Genomic DNA, 11066 nt, shown 5'->3' with positions numbered 1-11066 from the left:
ATGAGTCCTTGTCTGGTTTTGGGATGAGGATTATGCTGGTTTCATAAAATGAGTTCCATAGTGAACTTTTGCTTTCAATTTCATTGAAGAATTTGGGGAGTATTGGTGTGAATTCTTCTTTGATGGCCTTATAGAATTCAGCTGTGAATCCATCTGATCCTGGATGGACGGTCTCTTGTTGCCTTTTCTATTTCATTACTTGATATAGGCCTAAATTTTCATGGTTTAGTCTGGGTATATCAATATTTGCTAGAAATTTTACTTCCAGACTCTCTAATTTATTAGTAGAAAGATTTGCAAAGTATTCCCTCATGATGTTTTGTATCTTGATTGTTTCTCTTGTGATGTTTCCACTGTTGTTTCTGATTCTATTTGGATGTCTTCTTTTTTTTTTGTAAGATTTGCTAAGGGTCTGTTAATTTTTTTCAAAAAACAACTCCTTTTTATTGATTCTATGTTTTAAAAAATTCTTTATTGAGATTAAGTGATAATATAAATTTAACAGTACTATAGGATAGTGAGACTTAGCTAAAGTCTCAAGTGCATTTTAAACTTCACAAGGCAAATTGTCATTATCATGATCTATAAAGCTTATGAACTCTACTAACCTTGACAATACAACAATTTCTTCCAAATCAGATGATATGTACCTTTCTTTCCTTTTGCTTAGGGTAGGTTGTTCCCTCTTTCTCTCTCTTTCCCTCCCTCCCATTGCTGCCTTTGAGTTGCTTAGTTTTCTTTCATCACTGTCCAGTGCATGGGCCCCTCTCCTGTATTTTTTTTTTTTGCCAGTTGTGGGGCCTGAACTCTAGGCCTGGGCACTGTCCCTCAGCTCTTAAGCTCAAGGCTAGCACTCTACCACTTGAGCCGCAGCACCACTTCTAGCTTTTTCTGCTTATGTGGTGCTGAGGAATCAAACCCAGGGCTTCCCTGGCAGGTTCTATGGTAGGATTCTGTTAAATATATTTCCTATTTCATTAGCTTCTTTCTCTAGGCCTTCCTCAATACCAATTAGTCTCAAATTAGGTTTTCTGATTGTATCTTGTATCTCCTGTAATATCTATGTTGTTTCTTGGATTTATTTTGAATGATTGTTCTTTATTATATAGTCTAGAATATCTTCAATTTCAGAGATTCTAACTTCTGTGTCATCTAATCTGCTGTCAAGACTTTCTACTTGTTTTCTATTTACCTTCCTTCTAATTGATTAGTTTTGATGGCTTTAATTTCTTTGTTGAAGGTTTGTTTTGGATATTATATGGATTTCTTCACTTCCTTCATTTGGTTTTCAGCATCGTCTCTCAAATCCATTAGCTGAGTGGCCATACTTTCATTTGACTCCCTTTCCTTCATTCAGCTTTCTGTTAACAGATCCCATGAATTCCTCTATTAATCTTTGGCTAGCCTTATCATGCTCAAGCATAGCCATATGAGGTTTTCATTCAGCATGTTTACCAGTAGTGTTTGTACAGCAAACTATTCTCTAGGTTTTTCATTGACTGCTCTGTTGACTGTTTTATAAAGTATTCTTGAAAGATGCAAAGAGAGAGCATATGTTAAGAGTTCCTACATCCAAACTGAAAACTATGAGATAGTACAATTTCTGCTTGGGTAGATTTAACCATGTTACAATGTACATGCATTTCAAAAAGTCTTGTTATATGTAACAAATGCCTGTAATGTTACTAATGAATTGAAAAAGGAAAATGAAATAAAAGAAGCTTGAAATGGGAGAGCTATGGTTTTCAGTGTCTGACATACCTGCACTCAAATCCATTTCTGTCACTCACAGGCTATATGTCATTGGAATATCTATTCAAACTCTCCAAATAGAACTTCCTATGGCTTAAACAGAGGTTAGTAATATTACCTTCCTCTCACAATTATGTTTTGTGCATATTGTTAGGTAGCATATGTTAAATAAGACAATATATTAGAAAGCACCTGTCACAATGACTGGCACTGAGATAGTTTTCATCTGTTAATCTCTTCTTTTGTTCTCTCTTGACTCACACAGGTCTGCTTGCAAAACACTGCCCATTTTAAATCAGAAATACATGAGCATATAAAAACCCAGTTTGGACAAAATCTGCATATTGTTTAAAATCAGTAAAAATAAACTTCACCTTGATGGGAACTTAAACTGCTCAACCACAAACATAGAGTTGATTTTCACCACTGTATGATTATTACAGTGTGATCAGGAAATGATGTGAAGATTTTGCTGAAATACAAATATAGATGCTTACAGTACATGAATAATGCATATCAAGTTCCTACCTGTCTGCTACAAAAAAACATATCCCTTTTGAGGCTGTGATTTGGAAAATAATAAGAAGCTATATGGATGGATAATGAATAAACTTCTTCCCAATTCTATGTGTATCACATATGCTCCCTTTCATTTAATCTTTTACATTTTCTTTAACAAATAAAGATCTCTTCATAGGTAGAAAAACTATGCAGGCATTTGTTTGGAGAAAAGACTTGTTTATAACTCTTGTCTGGATTTAGGTAGAAGGTCCTCAAGAACTTTCTGATTTCTGTAATTATTCCTCTCATCCAGCATACTGCTGGCTACATAGAAAATAAATCCTCACTGATGAGACTGAATGAGTCAAAACATAGTAAATGGGCTTAAAACAATAGCATAATTCATCATCAAGGATCATAGGGAGCCAGGTTTGAATGAAGAAGTAAGAAGAAGAGACAGGAGAATTCCATGACTGCTCTGTATGTGTCAAATACTAAAGATATAGGCCCAGTAATATCCAATAAGCTGTGACTGAAACATTAGTCGAAAAAGATCCCAGTTTATGTTCCACTGAAACTTGAGAGGGATCCAATTAATATTGGCCCCCTCTCTTCTTTCTGTTTGCACAGATATTAACCTACCAATGAGATTTTTTTTAATGACTTTGCTTAAAAGTTTTCACCACCAATCCCAATCAAGCCTCATTTAAAAAATTCTAACTATAGCATGTATCACCATTCAGTATACTAGAGCTTAGTTATACCCAACTTCTTAATATTGGCTATATAATTGAAAAACCTTATTATTATTATTATTATTATTATTATTATTATTATTATTAATGGTTTTAGCTGTAGAACCCCACCCAGTATGTGGCAATGAGTAGGTGCTCAGTGCATATGGAGTAAATTGCTTGACTGAATGAGTAGATGCATGAGTGGAGGAATATCTCCTGCATTCCTTCTATTGTGTTATGAAGTAGTGCAGATATAAACACAATGAGGCAGGCTCACTACCCTCAGAATAAGTGGAACAATAATCTTTAAAGATAGTAGTATGTGTAGTTGAGTAGTATGTGTTGCTAAATGTCATGGTGGCGGCAAGCATGGGTTCTACTAGGCACAGAGAGGAAAGTCCTTTATCCTTGTCTACATGAAGATGTATGAGAAGTCTTTCTTCAGTGAGTTAAGTTGGAGCTTAGGTGGGTTGAAATTAATTGGACACTAAAAAAAAAAATGGCCCAGATTCACCAGCAGAATTTTTGTGTGTGTATGCCTCCCTTAGAGATTCAATTTAGTGATCAATAACCAAAGTATATGCCTAAATTATTATGTATGTATCTAATGGATATCTTACCATGAACACCTTATGAGGACAGAAGATATTGTTCATTTGACCTCTGGCAGTATGACACCTTCCAAAACCGAACACTTAAGATGAGATTCTTTCCTAGTCATAGGGAAGGTGTTCCATGGCAATGAGATATCAAAGAAGGTCATTGGAGTTCCAGTTCCATTCATAAAGAATACATTAAGAACATGTATATTCCAATGGAGAGTTTAATCATTTTATAGAAAGCAATCCTATGTAATATGCTATGCTAAGCCTGTTTTGATGCAGCGATGTAGGAAGAAAATAAAGTTCTAGTTTGAGCCTGTGATATGCTGGCATTAGCTGTTTGCCTGGTGAGACCCAAGCTTTAAGCTTCAGAAATCCTGTGAGCCACTATTAAAATATGCGTTATTAAAGCACTAAGTGTTATAAACTTTTCCTATAGAATGAATGTTCCAGTTTTACCAACACTCATGTGTTGAAACCTAATTCTTAATGTGAGAGAATTTTTTGGAGGTGCCTTCTGTGGAAGGTGAAGAGATCAGGAAGTTAGAGCTTTGAAAGCTCACCAGCTCTTGATATAAGGACACAGATAAAAGCTCCATCTAGAAGTTGGAAGAAGGGCCTTACTTGGCACCAAATCTGCCAGCCCCTTGACCTCAAACCCTCCAGCATCCATAAGAAACACAGTTCTCTTGTCCATAAGCCACTTGGTCTTTGGTATTTTGCTTAAGCAACCTGAATAGATTAAGACAATTTTTAATTAATTAACCTGTCTTGAAACTAAAGTGAGAAGTATCAGTTCCTACTTGTTTTACTACAGTTTGTTTGCTCTTCTTTTGAGGAAATTTATATCTATTTTATCTTTGCAGTGGAAATAGTATATATGCTATTATATAGCTCTTCTCAACATTCTATGCTCACTGATACAGTTAGTAACTAGAAATCAGTCATGATTGAATTGTTTTCAGCATGGGAATGAGGTAAAAATGGTGTCGTCCTTCTAATCATGCTCAAAAATATGATAGCCATTTAGTATTTCCTAGCCCCCTACTGCTTTGAGGGTCTGTGGGCTGAGTCTGACTTGGTCCACAAAGCCATCAATGTGTTTTCTCAATACTTTGTAAATGTATTTTTAACCTTTTGATAATTTCCCTTATTTAAGTCCTCTAAGCCATACTTGCCAGCATGGGCATAGAGATGCTACTTGGAATCTTTGAACCGTGGGAGGCTGGTGGAGTATTGTGTGGGAGCATGGAGCGTTGGAGCAGTGGGGTGTCTTCCCCTAAGGTGGATTTCTAAGTTTTTAACTCAAGATGCTGATTAAATAAAATTGTGAAAAAAATGAGGTACATGAAGAAAAGAAGCCAAAAGCTTATTATCTTGGACCCTTCTATGATAAGAAATCAGAAAAAGAGAGAAATGAGAAAAAGATGAAAAAGAGCAGTCAGGAAAAAGTGAGAAACCTAAGTGAAGTTTAATGGGTAAACTGGAAACCAGGGAAGGAGCGATTCAATGGAGTGATTATATTGTTTTTAATCCTCTTCAAGTAAGATGAGAGTATTAACTCTCATCTTTTTCCCCCTTTGGTATTCTGAGGTGTGAACTCAGAGCTTATTCCTTGCTAGGCAGGTGCTTTACCCTTTGAGCTGAACCACCAGCCTGAGATAAAGACTGAGATGTAAAAGAGAAAGGTCTCAAAAGACCTTTAAAGATAATGTCCATAGAGAGGTAAGAGTTTAAGCACATGACTTGTATAAATTTGGGAGAGAATAGGAAGCAAATTATAAGACAATTAAATTGTTTATATGTGAATATTTAATTTTAAAATAAACTATTTGTACAGGAGATTTTGATATGCCAAGAAAAAGAGTAGAGCTCCCAGACATTTGTCACTTCCCATGCAGTATTTATCTATTATTAACATCATGATTAATGTAGCATTTCTTATAATTAATGAGTAAATGTTAGCATACAAATTAATAACTGAAGATCAGAGTTTATATTAGGGTCACTCTTTGTGTTGTATAGTTCCATGGATTTTGATAAACATATACTGTAATGCATCTACCATTCCAATTAAATCTTTGAATCAAAGATCAATTGCTTCCTAGATGTGTGGCCTTTAAAAACTGCTTAAAACAAGTCTCTAAATTGTTATAGTTAAAGAAGATAACATAGATGAAATGCCAAGCATACATTTTAGCACTTACTAAATGTCCATTCTTTTCAACATTCTTCTGAAGAGAAGCCAAGAGATCTAGCTCAATATTTACAGTTTGAAATACAACTTTGGAATTTTACAATGAATTAACTTAAGACCAACATGACTTTTTACAATTTAAAATATGTTTTTGCTACCATAATTGTTAGTATTAGGTCCAGATGACCCTTTTGGTTCAAATGGATAAAGAGGCTAAGTCATCAGTTGATCTCTACATGGGTCAGTTATTTTAAATAAGATAAATGATTGTAGTGCCACAGATAACACATTTCATCAACCCTGGCCATCCATCTCTCAGATAGACTGAGATACCTCTGTCCGAGAGTGTAGGCTTCCATGTGCAATCTATCCCTTTGAGAAAAACAACAAATGTAGGATTTTCAAGCTGTAGAATATGTGCTTAACTGAAAGCCATTTCTGTATAGTTTTTGGTAGAAAGAGTTTAAACGCTCCATGGACAATTAATTAGATAACCTTAAAGATCCTTCCCACCTTCACAGTTTATTTAGAATCTTGTAAAATAACTGTGCAATTCTGGGGTCAGAGCACTGTGTTGTTCAGGGAGAAAAGGGTGGTGAAATGTTAATCTATTAGACAATTTTAAGTTTTGATAGACTTGATTGCACAAATAATTTTGTAGGCTACACTGAAAGATTTTTATTTGGTTTGATTATAGAAGTCGTAATGATTTCTTTTATATTCATGGATTCATGGAATTTAAATTTATTATGAGAAGAAGCATGGAATTGGGAGGAAATATCTAGTTTGTGGGATGATGCAGCTAATGAGTTCACTGAACCAGATTGATTCAATGAAAAAATATAAAACAAGTACAGATGCTTTTTGTCAGCTCTTCATGAAAAGAAGAGGTTTTTGAAAAAAGAAAGTGAAGAGTCATTTTGAATTTAGAGTGGAAATCTGGTAATAGTTGTGAGGTCTCAAATTGACAGTAAATCCTGGTAGGAAAGAAGATCAAGGAAGAGTGAGTCTTTAGTAAAGGTGGCATTAAGAGCCAAAATAGAAAACCATCCTTCAGACAGAATGCACTACTAGGTTAGCAGCATTCTGGGTAGCAGCAGGATTTGTAGGGATTCAGACTGGGACTAGGGTAGATAGAGAGATCACAGGTGTCACAGCAATCAGGATTAGAGTTTCAGATTAAAATCCTGACACAATTTATGGTCAGGTTAGCCACATCAAGGGCAATGGAAGTCAGGAAAATCAGGGTCAAAGTGTTGCCAAGGTGGTTTTAAAGGCAAGACAAGATGCACTGGCTGAACCAGTTTCTTGTACTTTGACCAATGATCTCAGTTTCCACACAGAGTACTTCATTGGGTAATTTCTTCATAGCCCTCACATAGTAAAGTTGTGGTATATCTGAGTAGCACCATATGAATCTAATAAATATATTTTATTACACACATTGGCTTTTTAAAATACCTTAAATATGTCCTCTTTAAAAGGAAAATTTATGTCACTCTTTTTTTGTACTTTTTTATTGTAAAAATGCTGTACAGAGGGGTTACAGTTACACGAGCAAAGTAATGAGAACATTTCCTATTGAGCGTTGTTGCCTTCTCCTTTGCTTAGCTTCTATTGGGATGTGGGGAGACAGGGTCTTTCTGTGAAACTCAAGCTAATCTCAACTCTTTGTCTTCCTGCCCTTCTGAGTGCTGAAATCACAGACCCTTAGCTTATACCTTTAATAGAAACAGAACAGAGTTATAGAACTGCAGCTAATTATGCTTCTTCTTTTGCCAGGCTCTGATAGTAATACCTACTTCCTTTATATTACCTTGTGAAATTACCTGGTATTGGAACACTGATAAAAACAATTAGTATAATTAATGTTTGAAAGGATTATTGTTCTATACTGGAATAAAACATATATTTTTCTTAATATTCAGTCCATTCAATTTATGATTAGTGAGAGATTATATACCTTTAAGTGTTTACTCAGGAAATGATGATGATGGAAACTGGTCTAACTTTATTGTTAGAAACAACCTACAATGTTAATCTTGAAAGGCTATGTATTCTTTAGTTATTGTTGTATTGCTTTTGTTTGTTTGTTTGTTTGTTTGTTTTGGTTGGTCTTGGGGCCTGAACTCTGGGCCCGGACTCTGTCCCTCAGCTCTTCAGCTCAAGGCTAGAGCTCTCTACCACTTGAGCCACAGCGCCTCTTCTGGTTTTGTCTGCCTGTGTGGTGCTGAGGAATCAAACCCAGGGCCTCATGCATGCAAGACAAGCACTCTACCACTGAGCCACCTTCCCAGCTCCTTGCCTTTGTATTTTGAATCTTCTTGCTATGTGTCAGAGAGTGCTCTCCAAAATAAGCATGAGTTCATCTATGAAGCTACTTTTTAGAGATAGCAAGATGGGAAGAAAAAAAAAATATTTGTCTTGATATGGGTCATGTCTTTGATGAGTGAGGACTCAGTGTGAGATAACATCTTTGTCTTCCAGAGCCTTACATATGTAACTCTAACCTCTCTTTACATAACCCTGAAAATAGAATTAAAGAATAAAGCAAAATGCTAAGTAAATTAAATAAAAGAACCCGTAAAAGGAAATTTTCATCCTTGGATTCATATTTGAAGAAGTTTCTGAGTTCCATAGTGTTAGGAAGCCTCAATCAAATGCCTTAGACTTTTGCCTTTCTTTAACTTGGACTGATAAAGGCAAAGACGCCGATAGCAAAAATCATGAAAAAAAAACAGTAGGGGTTCTTACAATTATATTGCATGGTATCTAAAGCTGCAATATTTATTTGATTTAGAAATTAGAGCTAAAACCTAGAAGCACCAAGTGAGGTAATACCAGCTTTGCTAACATTGTCAGAACGTCATATATGTTAGCATGGATTTAGGTAACTTATTTTTTTATTTAGAGAATACTTTATTAGTTTCTGTAATCAAACCCATGTAGATAAGACCTTACATATTTAATAGAGTGTGTTTACCCCTGTACAAATGGAAAAAAATTAAGTTGAACATTTCTAGACCAATATGGCTATTAATTTCTGTACAATGCCAACTCAACATGGTAAACTGGGATACTTTTTCCAAAGTTGACAGCACAGCTAAAGTTTCCAAAAATTCAAATTATATGTATGTATATATATTTATATTTATATAAAAAGACCAATAATAGCAGTATGTTATGCATCAATAGCAGCAACAGCTTCTCCAGGTTCTGCAGTCATCTGAACAAAATTAGACATCCAGCACATCCATTAATAAAAAGAAAAAAAAAGATAAAAAACAAAACCCCAGAAAAATGCGAAGTTCTGTTACTGTTGTGGTACCTGGCACCATTTTTTTTTTATTAACTTCTCAAACATCATCTGGAAAGAAAACATTCTTGAGTAACATCATTAAAAACAGCTCTGATAAAGCACAGTCACTACTACGTATCATAAAGCAGGTACAAGGTATTTATATTCACAGAGGGATGATACAGTACTGTCCTACGTCTATAATACTATAGGATACAATTAAAAAGGCATTATTGAGACTTGATTCTACTTTTCCAGCAGAGGGCCAAAGGATGGTATGCAACTTTCTTAGATAGGAATTCCTTCCATCAGTGGGACAGTTCCAAGTACTCAGTCTCTTAGTGAACATCAGCTAAAAATCATTTGAAAATGGAGGTGCGGGAGCAGGAAGGGGAAAAAAACCCAAACAACAAAACAAAAACCATACCCCACAACCACTGAACTCATACAAAGATGACTGAGTGAAGGCAAGCAAGACTCAACCTGTCTGTTGTGTTTGAATGGCGAGAACTTATATCCCTATTTTATTCTTTAATTTCTGTAGGTTCTTTCCTATTTTTCCCTGTTTCCTTCTTAATTTTGATAATTGCTATTTTTCTCCATTTTCTTGTTAGAAGTGGCTAAAGATTAATTCATTGATCAATTAAAAAATTCTGTCAACTGTTTTTTCTATTCAAAATTTTGTATTCTGTATCACTAATTTTTGCTCTGATCTCTATCATTCCCTTCCTTCTATTAATGTCTGTATGGATTTCCTATTCTTATCCTAAATTTTTGGAATATATAGTGGGAGAATTGTTCTTGCCAATATAAAAAATTAAGGCTATATATATTTTTTCTCTAAGCGCAGACTAGTCAAAGTTCAGGGCTGGGAAGGTGGCTCAGTGGTAGAGTGCTTGCCTTGCATGCATGAGGCCTTGGGTTGGATTCCTCATCATCATATAAGCAGACAAAGCTGGAAGTGGCACTGTGGCTCAAGAGGTAGAGCGCTAGCTTTGAGCTGAAGAGATGAGGGACAGGGTCCAGGCCCAGGCCCAGAGTTCAGGCCCCACAACCAACAAAAAAACAACAACAAAACAACAGACTAGTCAAAATTTCAATTGTTAATATACTGCCATTTCACAATTTACATTTACATGTATTTTTGTAACAGATTTATTGAAATTATAAATATATGTATACCCCATATATATCCCACTTAATTATATAGTGTTTTTAGAATATACACAGAGTTGCTTGCCCATTTCTAAAATCAATTTAGAACATTTTCATCACCCCAAGAGAAAACCCAATATTTTTAAGTAGCCCTCCACCAACTCTTTGTAATGACTAATCTTCATATTGTGTCTATAGCTTTACTTATTTCATATAATAATACAGAAAAGATGTGCATATTTTCCAAGTGACTTCTTTTACATTGTTTAATGTTTTGTGGTTCATCTATGTTAGAACATATTCAGTTCTTTCATATTGAAAAATACTATAAGAGCATATCACTATCACTTTTCTTCATCCCTTAATTAATTAATTGGATTATTATTTGTTAGTGATTGATTACAATTTTGCCAGGAATATTCACATATGAGTTTTTGTTAGGACAAGTATGAGGATATACATAGGATTCACCTGGGTTATGATAACTTGCTGAAGAATTGTCAAACTATTTTTAAACGTGGTACCATTTTATATTCCTGCACATACATGTACTGTCCTACTTCTATTTTTTTCTAGATTTGACACCTTTGTTTGTTTATATTTGGTTTATATTAACTGCCTTTTGTCTGTTGAAATTTGAATTATTTGCAATGTGCATTCTAGCAACTCTGATTTTTGTATTTTTTTTTCCTTTTTGATGAATAGCTTACTAAGACCTCAATTGTCTGTCTCATAGTGTTTTTTTTTTTTTAATTTCTCTGACTTTTGCTTATTTTATGTTTGTGGCTATTTGGTGGTTGCCCCATGGCATCCATAGCTTAGTG

At 34.9% G+C, this 11066-nt stretch overlaps 1 long non-coding RNA gene across 1 annotated transcript in view; it reads left to right on the top strand.

Moving 5' to 3' along the window:
* The first annotated feature begins 1814 nt into the window (after window positions 1-1814).
* Window positions 1815-11066, top strand: part of LOC138832351 (uncharacterized) — a 50003-nt gene continuing 40751 nt past the window's right edge. Inside the window, exon 1 of the long non-coding RNA XR_011373544.1 lies at window positions 1815-1856. This is a non-coding gene — a long non-coding RNA (uncharacterized lncRNA). The remainder of the gene's footprint in view (window positions 1857-11066) is intronic.

Source organism: Dipodomys merriami, unplaced genomic scaffold (genome assembly GCF_024711535.1).
Source record: "Dipodomys merriami isolate MVZ:Mamm:240054 unplaced genomic scaffold, mDipMer1.0.p SCAF_2, whole genome shotgun sequence".
Classification (NCBI taxonomy): Eukaryota; Metazoa; Chordata; class Mammalia; order Rodentia; family Heteromyidae; genus Dipodomys; species Dipodomys merriami.
This window is presented reverse-complemented; position numbering and strand designations above follow the sequence as displayed.